The sequence below is a fragment of the Alexandromys fortis genome, unplaced genomic scaffold (assembly GCF_014885135.2).
Source record: "Alexandromys fortis isolate MF-2015 unplaced genomic scaffold, M_Fortis_MF-2015_v1.1 scaffold_179, whole genome shotgun sequence".
NCBI classification, from domain to species: domain Eukaryota; kingdom Metazoa; phylum Chordata; class Mammalia; order Rodentia; family Cricetidae; genus Alexandromys; species Alexandromys fortis.
The window spans coordinates 73787-83038 of NW_026068062.1; positions in this window are offsets into that span (position 1 = coordinate 73787).

The window sequence follows — 9252 nt, forward strand, 5'->3', positions numbered from 1 at the left end:
TGTTTGGGGGTTGTTGATTATTACTTGTATTAGATAGAGGGTTGGGGTTAAAACTACATTTGGTTTTAAAAAAAGGGGGGGGATAGTAATAGTCGGTAGTAGAGTGAATACTTGTGAGATATTTATTATTCATGGGGAATTTACATTGGTATGGTTGTTGTATATAGATACACGTTCAAATTATATTTCTCCTTTTTGTTTACATTATTTGTATACCTATACAAAGTTATTCTGTCTGATTGTATATATGTATCTTCTTATCTTTGTTTAGGACATTTTGTATATTGATACAACTTTTAGGATATATTTTCATATTGCATTATATATTACTCCTGCCTCTGGTCAAGATACTTATAGATTGTTTACATTTTGAGGTCATTGCCCTCATTTTTGCACAGTTGTTTACAGATCATTTAATATTCTGACATGAAGTTTTACTCTCTAAATTATATAGGTATTAATTATTATAAGTCAACAGTTGTTCATGTTTGTTGTACATACAGTCAGATCAGTTAGGTTCTTTAGATACATAGAGATTGTACTCTGTCTAGATAAGTAATCTTCAGCCACTTCAAGGATCTGTGGAACATGGCATTTAAGTAACTTAGGGTTCTGTTGACATGAGAAATGACTGCTTCTGACAACACCAATCTATTCCCTAGAAAATGTTGAGCATCAAAGGCACTCCACTTGGATCTTGTTTTCTTCTTGGAAAAACTGGTCTTTGGGCAAGGAACTGACAATGCCTCAACCACTGACAAGTTACATGATATCTGGAAATGGATAAGCAGGACTGTCAAATCTTGCCAAGACAGGATAAAATGGTTTTGAAAAATTTCCTGCCTCTGAAAATTGTCTGTCAATTACTCTAGACCATAGTCAAAGTTGGTTGCTTCAATGTTGCAAAATGAGACTTTGGGTGATTGCTCAGGTAGCTAATTGTCTCTGTCATATATTGCTCACTTTGGAAGCTACTTGATTGTACTTCCTGACTGCTCAAGTAATATTATCTTCCTTCTCAGGCCTTCGATAGGGTTGAAGATTAGATAGTCATAGTTACTGTCCTTTTATGATCTAGCCAAGCCATTTCCAATATAAGGCTTAGACTCCTTAAGATAGAATGTTTATTAAAACATTTAGCACATGTTCCTTGCTTAATATTGTTTATGCTGATTGTAATTCTAATCTTATACTTGATATGTGTTCCTAGTGTATATTGTTTTGTATTGGGTTTGGAACTTTCTTAAAAAAAAAAAACTGAGAGGTGATGCAGGAGCTCCTTCCACTCCTTCAGTGAATAGCCTTTAAGATACCAGCCCACTTGGGCATAGTCTCTTTTGCTTTATAGAGCAACAGTAGCCCTGCTCTTGCTCTCTTGCTTCTGGCTGCACTTCTGGCTACTAGACTCTGTTTCTGGTCGCTCAGAGGGCTGTTTTCTAGGACAGTGATTTGTAAGTTTTCCCCTTAAATAAATAACCCTTTTACTAACCATAATTCCAAACTGGTGTGGGATTGTTTTGTGACTTACACCTTCTCTCACTGACCACAGTTAATATGGTATCATCTCCATCTAATTTTTTCTCTTAAATTTCAGGGTATACTGTATGGTAATTTGAATAGGTATGGCCCCCATAGACTTATATGTTTGAATGTTTGATCCATAGGGAGTAGCACTATTAGAAGGTATGGTCTTGTTGGAGTAGGTGTGGCCTTGTTGAAGAAAGTGTGTCACTATGTGGGCAGACATAGATGTCTTATATTTTCATGCTATGCCCAGTGTGGTACACAGTCTCCTGCTGCCTGCAGACCAAGATATAGAACTCTCAGCTTCTTCTCCAACACCATGTTTTCCTGCATACTGCCATGATGATAATGGATAAAGCCTCTGAGCTGTAAGCCAGCTCCAATTAATTGTTTTCCTTTATAAGAGTTGCTTTGGTCATTATGTCTTTTCACAGCAATAGAAACCCTAAGACATCATGGTTCTCATAACTATAGATATAATTCTGTATTTTGAGTCATATTTGTCATGTCATTAAAAGGTTTTAGATCAGGCCATGCCAATTGAACAACACATGATGGCATGGGGCTTTCCTTTTAATTATTTGACCATAGCCCTCTTACAGATTAAATAAAGAATGTAGGGAAAAAAAACCAAAACATGAAATTTATAAAAAGAGCTATAAAGAAAAGATGTAAGAATTGAGGGAAAGGTGTACAGGGTCAGAGAGAATCACAGGCTCAAGATACTTTGTTTACAATTCTTATGTGAATTCCCAAGTGATGCTACACTTAAGTAACTCAACATGGCATTAAAGCCAGCAGGTGACCTCACACAAGGCAAGAGACAAGGAGAGATGCAAACACTGTCTTTGTGCTGGAGTTTCAGAACACAGTTGTGAATTTACAGTAAGTGTGGTTTACTAAGAATCATAAAAGAAGAAAAAGAAAAGGGGAAATATGAATCACATCTTGTTTTTTAGCATATCAAAAATACAATTCTTTTAAAAACACTTGTGACAATTTTCTTGTGGTCATTGGGAGCTGATGGGGTATTTAGCAAAAGAAAGGAGGCAATTTTAGTTGCAGGAGTTTGAAAATGTTAAAAAAGAACTCTTTTAAAACAGGCATGAAAAAAGTGATTTTGATGGAATAGAGTATAAGAGTGCCTCTCTAATGAAACATTGAAGATGCTTTGTTATGGAAATTATCCTATTTAAAACACCACCACCATATTTAGAGTTTGTGATCATGATAGTTTGCCTTGACCAAAATCCCTATGCGTTGGAATCAAAACACATTTGAATTGGACACATGTTTACAAAAAGAACTCAATGGGTTGGCAGCTCTTGTGTACTGGCTGGTTTTGTGTTTGAACTTGTCAGGAGCTAGAATCATCAAAGAGGAATGAGCCTCAGTTGAGGAAATGCCTCCATGAGATCCAGCTGTAAGGCATTTTCCCAGTTAGTGATCAATGGTGGAGGGCCCAGTCCATGGTGGGTGATACCATCTCAGGGCTGGTGGTCCTAGGTTCTATAAGAAAGCAGATTGAGTAAACCAGGGAAAGCAAGGCAATAAGCAACTTTCCTCCATGGCCTCTAATTCTGCTCCTACCTCAAGATTCATGCCCTGTTTGAATTCCTTCCCTCGACTTCCTTCAGTGATGAATATCATTGTGGAAGTGTAAGACAAATAAACCATTTCTTTCCCCAACTTGCTTTTTGGTCATGATGTTTTGTTGCAGCACTAGAAACTCTAGGACAATAAGTTAATTGAAATTTAGGAAACTAAAAACAGCCCAAAATGGTCTAAAATGAAAATTTACCTGCTATATTATCATAGACTACTAAAAGGTAATGTATAAAGGAGAATTTAAACTAGATATCATGGATATATTGTGATTACATTGTGATGATTTTTGCTAAAAGCTTTTTATAAAAACTATGTTTGAAGTCTAGGATTATCTATTTTTGTGTTAGTGACAAAAATGGTGATATGTCAGAATTACATGCTTCAGCATCAATGGTTCTAGCAACTTTTTTTGGAAGGGTTACAGGCACCTTACAAGCAAAGTGGAGGAATGACACAATTTATTCTTTATTTAGAATAAAAATTGAGTTTGGACAAAGCCAAGATCTTCCCCAAGCAATATTTTCAGAACTGGTGACTTACAGAATAATATTTTTGCAAAGAAACCCACACTAAGCTTAAAAAGTCAGAGAAAGCAGTTAGCTGTGGTTGCTATGGTATCCAATGTAAACTTGTCCTCTGGGAAGAGCAGAATAGTTTCCTGCCTCAAGGGATGCTATTTTTAGGGCTTATTAAGAGACAGAGGTGATGAGCTTTGAAAAGCCAATTATTCTATCTGTAAGTAAGCATGCACTTGTATTATCTTTGGGGCATAGAGATTAGGTTAAAAGACAGGGTACATTTCCCCCACCCAAAACTCAAACTGCATTTTATAGTCAGCATGATACAGGATACAGAATGTTTTGAATATCACATTAAGAAAATACCAAGGGAATATTACTGTCATCACTTTGCCTAGGAAACATTTTGTGCACTGTGTATATATTTAAACCACAAATAGAAATCCATAAATGCCATCAGGTTTTATTTACAGTGATTCAAATGCCACAATTATGAGTTTATTTCAGATTTAAAGCAGTGCTTCCCAATTCAGCATCACTAAAATGAATACTGTATTCATTCCTATCATAATTTGGTAAATATCAATCTTTTCAGAATATTATCAGACTAAAAATCACAGCCTTTTATCTACATTTCTTGAAAGAATATTTGATAATTTCAGCCATCATCTCCTACATATTTTCCATTGCATTTTCAGCAACTTAGCAGAAATGAAGGCAGTGTGTGTGTGGTATGAATATATATTTTTTCTTCTTCCTCAACCTTCTGATATTTTCTAAAAATTCAGACTGAGTTTACATAGTCTTTTTAATTTCTTCAACAGTTAGATTTTAGAAGACAAAAATACTTTATGATGTCATTTGAGCAACTTTACTTCTTGTATGTCATAGAATAAGTAATTTTATCATTTACTTCATGAGTGTTTAGAAAAGACTTTTTAATATACATGCATTTCTGTATATTAATGGATAGATAGATTAGTGATGTATATTATATACATTTTATTTCTAAAAAAGGATATTTCAGTCTCAATTTTGTATCTAACACTCTTTCCTCAAACACATTCAAACCTTCTTTTCTTACATCCATTTCACTGTTTTGTCTCTTTCTAATCTTTGTTTCTTTGACGATGATCCAATTTCCTGAAAGCATTATTATAGGGTAAAATGGGACAACTGGAGCAGGAAACCAACTAATCACTGAGCACCCTGGCTCTAAACCCAGAGCCAGTGAAAGAAACACAGCCTGGGTTTGAGACCTAAGCCAGGGAGAGAAACATATTTATCCCTGGAGCCAGAACCAAAGAAATATGCCCTGTCTCTGAAACCAGTGTCAAAGAAATACACTTTGTCCTTAGAATCAGAGCCAGTTAAAGAAATATGCCCTGGTCCTAAGATTAGAGTCAAAAAGCTTTAAAAAAAAAAAAAGGACCAATAAAAGAAAACCAGTTTGGCCATGAATTCAGAGCTATCTCTTACCCTGATCAACTAAACTAACCCATCCCTGAGCAGAGAAAACTAATCAGTCCCTCTTCTTTCTGGGAAAACTCAACCCCTAGGAAATCCTATATAAGCCTCTCTGACTGTTCAGTTAAAGGGCCACTGTTTATCCCTCCCTGGCAGTGGCAGCCACTCTCCTGGACTCCTCCTTCCCAAATAAATCTCTTTCTCAAAATAGTCTTGAGTGATGATCTTCATTCGCTGGTGCACGATAGAAGAACCCGGCTGGGACGTCCCTTTGGGGACTGAGCTGAAAAACTTTGTTGAAAATCTCCTTTAGGGGGCCTGAGCAAAGAGGAATAGAACAGAAGAACCTTGCTAAGGTGCTCCTTAAGGGGGGGGGGCTGAGAAAGGCAGAGCAGAAAAAAGTAACTTTTCATCTGAGGAGATTGCTACATTTCTGTAGGGGCTTAACCTATAGTAGAGTGTTAGCAAAAGAAGAAACATCTTGGGACAGAGAAGAAGCAGATAGCCCTGCTGCTGGGACATTCCCTTAAGGGAACAGAACTGAGCTCAGCTGTGCCTGCTTTCTAGTAGAAAATCAGGATGTTTATATCCTGTGGAGAGACCATTCCCCATTGCACCCCAGCTTCAGGTAGCCTGGCTTCCTCATAGTCAGGACACTTGTCCTCCAGAGCTGAGCTGCCCTATTGTGACTCCAGCCTCTAAAGCTGTTTTATTGTGACTCTATCCTCCAGAGCTGAGCTGTTCTATTGTGGCTCCAGCCTCCAGAGCTCTTCTATGTGGTTCTACTCCTCCAGAGCTATACTATTGTAACACTAAATGTAGCCTGGCATTCTGATAAGTTAGGCTATCTCTGCAGCTCTACAACTATAATAATTATAATGTCTGGGTCTTTGATATATCTAAATTTCACTCTAGCATTTCCAAGCATGGAATCTTCTTTATCCATCTTGTTTGATAGAGAGGAAAATATAGCAAGGAAAACCAAGTGCATATCTACTGTGGTATTTCTGAACTGTTCATTAGCCTTTCCAAGTGTCCTCGTAAACTTTCTAGAACTCTCCAAATAGTGATTAATTTTTTTTATGTCTTGTGAAATCATGTATAATATTAGTAATTAGAATTACCTTATACTTCAAAACTTGTGTTGTCCTGTTGTTCTAAATAATTATATCTACAAAATACGTCTTTTGAGTTTTCTATCTTCCATAATTAATAACCTTGCATTAGAGAGACCTCATGTGGCCACAGAAGGAGGTGCAGACAGCTCCCTTTTGTTACACATTCAATTATTTTTCCCTGAAGAGATGATCTAATCATCTGTACTACATACACCTTTTATGACATTAAATGCCAAATATCACATATATTTATCACAAAATAATATTTTTTGAAGAACGTTGCCTTGTTTATATGATTTCTAAAATTATTAGAAAATTGTTTATAAATAAATATAGGGAGGAGATTCAAAAGACTGCCTTAGGACACAGACTAATCAAAAGTACAAAATTCTTTAATGTGTGACTTTTTAGAATGACTTGAATGTAACATTCAACATTTGAATCATAATCATATTGAAAGTGAGAAAACTTAGCTGGGCAGTAGTGGTGTATGCCTTTAATCCCAGCACTCAGGAGGCAGAAGCAGACAGATTTCTGTGAGTTTGAGGCCAGCCTGGTCTACAAGTGCTAGTTCCAGGACAGGCACCAAAACAACACAAAGAAACCCTGTATCAAAAAAAAAAAAGAAAGAAAAGAAAAAAGAAGAGAAAGAAAAAAAGAAAACAGTGAAAAAACTCTTGGAAAATACATGAATTTTTATTTGTTTCTCAAAAGTAATGATGATATTCTTAAATGTTGAGTTCCTAAATACTCTTTGAAAGAAACAAAAAATAATTTTCCGACTTGGCAGTTTTAATGGTAGCCATAAATGAGAGAGAGAGAGAGAATAATAACAAATGAATGAAGTTTCTATCAATAGATCTAGATCCATACCAGTATGAAGTGTTCATCCCTATGTCATATCCTCCTAATATCAGGGATGGGAGCTGAAGCCCCTATAGAGGGAATAGTCCCTCAAATTAAGGAATCAAAACAGCAGTGTATCTAGAAAGGGGACTGCTTACCTCAGAAGATAAATTAAAACCAAGACCAAATCTTCTAGCTCTTTCTAGAGGCTGACTGGGTACCCAGGCTCACACAGAGTCAAGGTCAAGTGAGTTTGGGAAACCAACAATAAGGCAAGGCATCAAAACAATGTTCTTTATGAAGAAAGAGTTCTGCAGTCCCTGCCATTTACCTTTAGAAGGTATGTTTACACTCCCTGTGTTCCCAGAGCTTCTCTCATGTAAGCCAGAAGACAGGAGAAGAGCAATCAATAAAGGAGCTAGCAAAAATCAGGAGGGCTGATTGAATACCACAGATAGAAAAATAGCAATTCCTGAGATGCTAGCCCCCACCCTTGCCCAGCAACCCATCTGGAAAAGCTGCCTTATGAAAGATTGTTGCAGAGATATTTGGTGGTCCTAAGGTTACCAACACTGACCCAACAAGCTAGCAACACCTGTCTGTAATGGGAGTTAGAACAATTTCCAGCAAGGATCCAAGACTCCCATGTCAACACAAAAACAGGGGTCCTATGCACTTAAACATCTAGAAATGGCCTTTAGTGGCATTCCAACCAGCAGTGGGTAATGACACCTGCTGTTTATTATATATAACTTTTCAGGCTTGGTAGAAGTTCTTCCTACCTGTACAGACTATTTACTTGGAACTTGTGCATATAGTACTATCCCTAATCATCAGAGCAGTTGAGAGAATGACATTGACCAAATATTGTCAAGAACTAGACCTCCCTTGTTCAGAAATTCTTTCAATTGTATTGTTTATAGCACATTGCATACCCTGTATATGTAGCTACTCTCCTTTTGAGATCATGTTTAGTCACTTCCACTGTTCCAAAAGGACTCAGAGAACCTCCTAGAGTGTGGATACAGTTGCCTCCAGGAGGTATTAAAAGAGCTGACTAATGCCACTCGAGAACTGCTCAATCCTTACTACTCCCTAAGCTTTTATAGTGTTAATCTGTGGATATACCATACTCATTCCAAGATTGTTGTGAACCTTAGCTAAGAGTGGCTAATGAGAGCTGACCTAGATCAGCCTCTGAAATTAACTATCTCAAAGTGACTTCAGAATGTAGATGACAGCTCCTACTCTGCATCCTGCTGTCCTTCCTAATCCTGTGAAAATACATTCATAGAATCATCATTCAACCTTCTGAATTGACTCATAAATTACTCTGGAGAGCAACCTTGTTCCAAGGAAACTCCAATTCATAGACACCCATCGGTATAACTAACTGCCTCCCAGAGGGGTCTTCCTTTTATCTCTTTCATTTGGTGCTTCTACTGAGAAACAGTCCAGCCACAGATCATCCCTTGGATCTAGTGCTGTGATAGAACTGCCTACAAGAGTGAAACAGACTGTGACTCCTTTTGAAGATTGCCCCAGTCAGTGACAACCTGTGGACAGAATACCAGAGGACAAAGGAAGGATTATAGATTGTGGTGGAGACATATTAATTCTATCTTAAATACTAGTCATTCATGAACTTCATAGGCTTCACCACAAAAGGGGTCTGAAACAGAACTTCTACAGAGGGACAAGACGTTAAGGTCATAAAAGACTTTTGGTTGGGTGCAGGGGAACTATAGGAACTATAGAGGAATAATATGGTATCTAACCACAAAAAGCACTTCATATGGAAAACATATCTATTAGAAAATGCCAGCCATTATCTCCTTTGCCTAGGTGAGGATTTCTGGAAGTGCTTACATGTTAGTCAGGCTATTTATACTGGAATTAGAATGAATAACTAAAGCCTGTCTCCTTGTCACTCTAATACTTACATCTGAAGGCATAAGTCACAAACAATGCCACACCAGTTTGGAATTATGATTCATAGGGTGGTATTTATTTAAAGAGGAAAAACCTTACAGATCACCGTCCCAGACAACAACCCTCTGTGCAACCAGGGAGTCTAGTTGCTGGCAGAGCAGGAAGTGAAGAGAGAGAGCGCGGAGGGAAGTAGCTGCTTTTTTAAAGGGAGAGAGACCATACCCCAATGGGCTGGTATC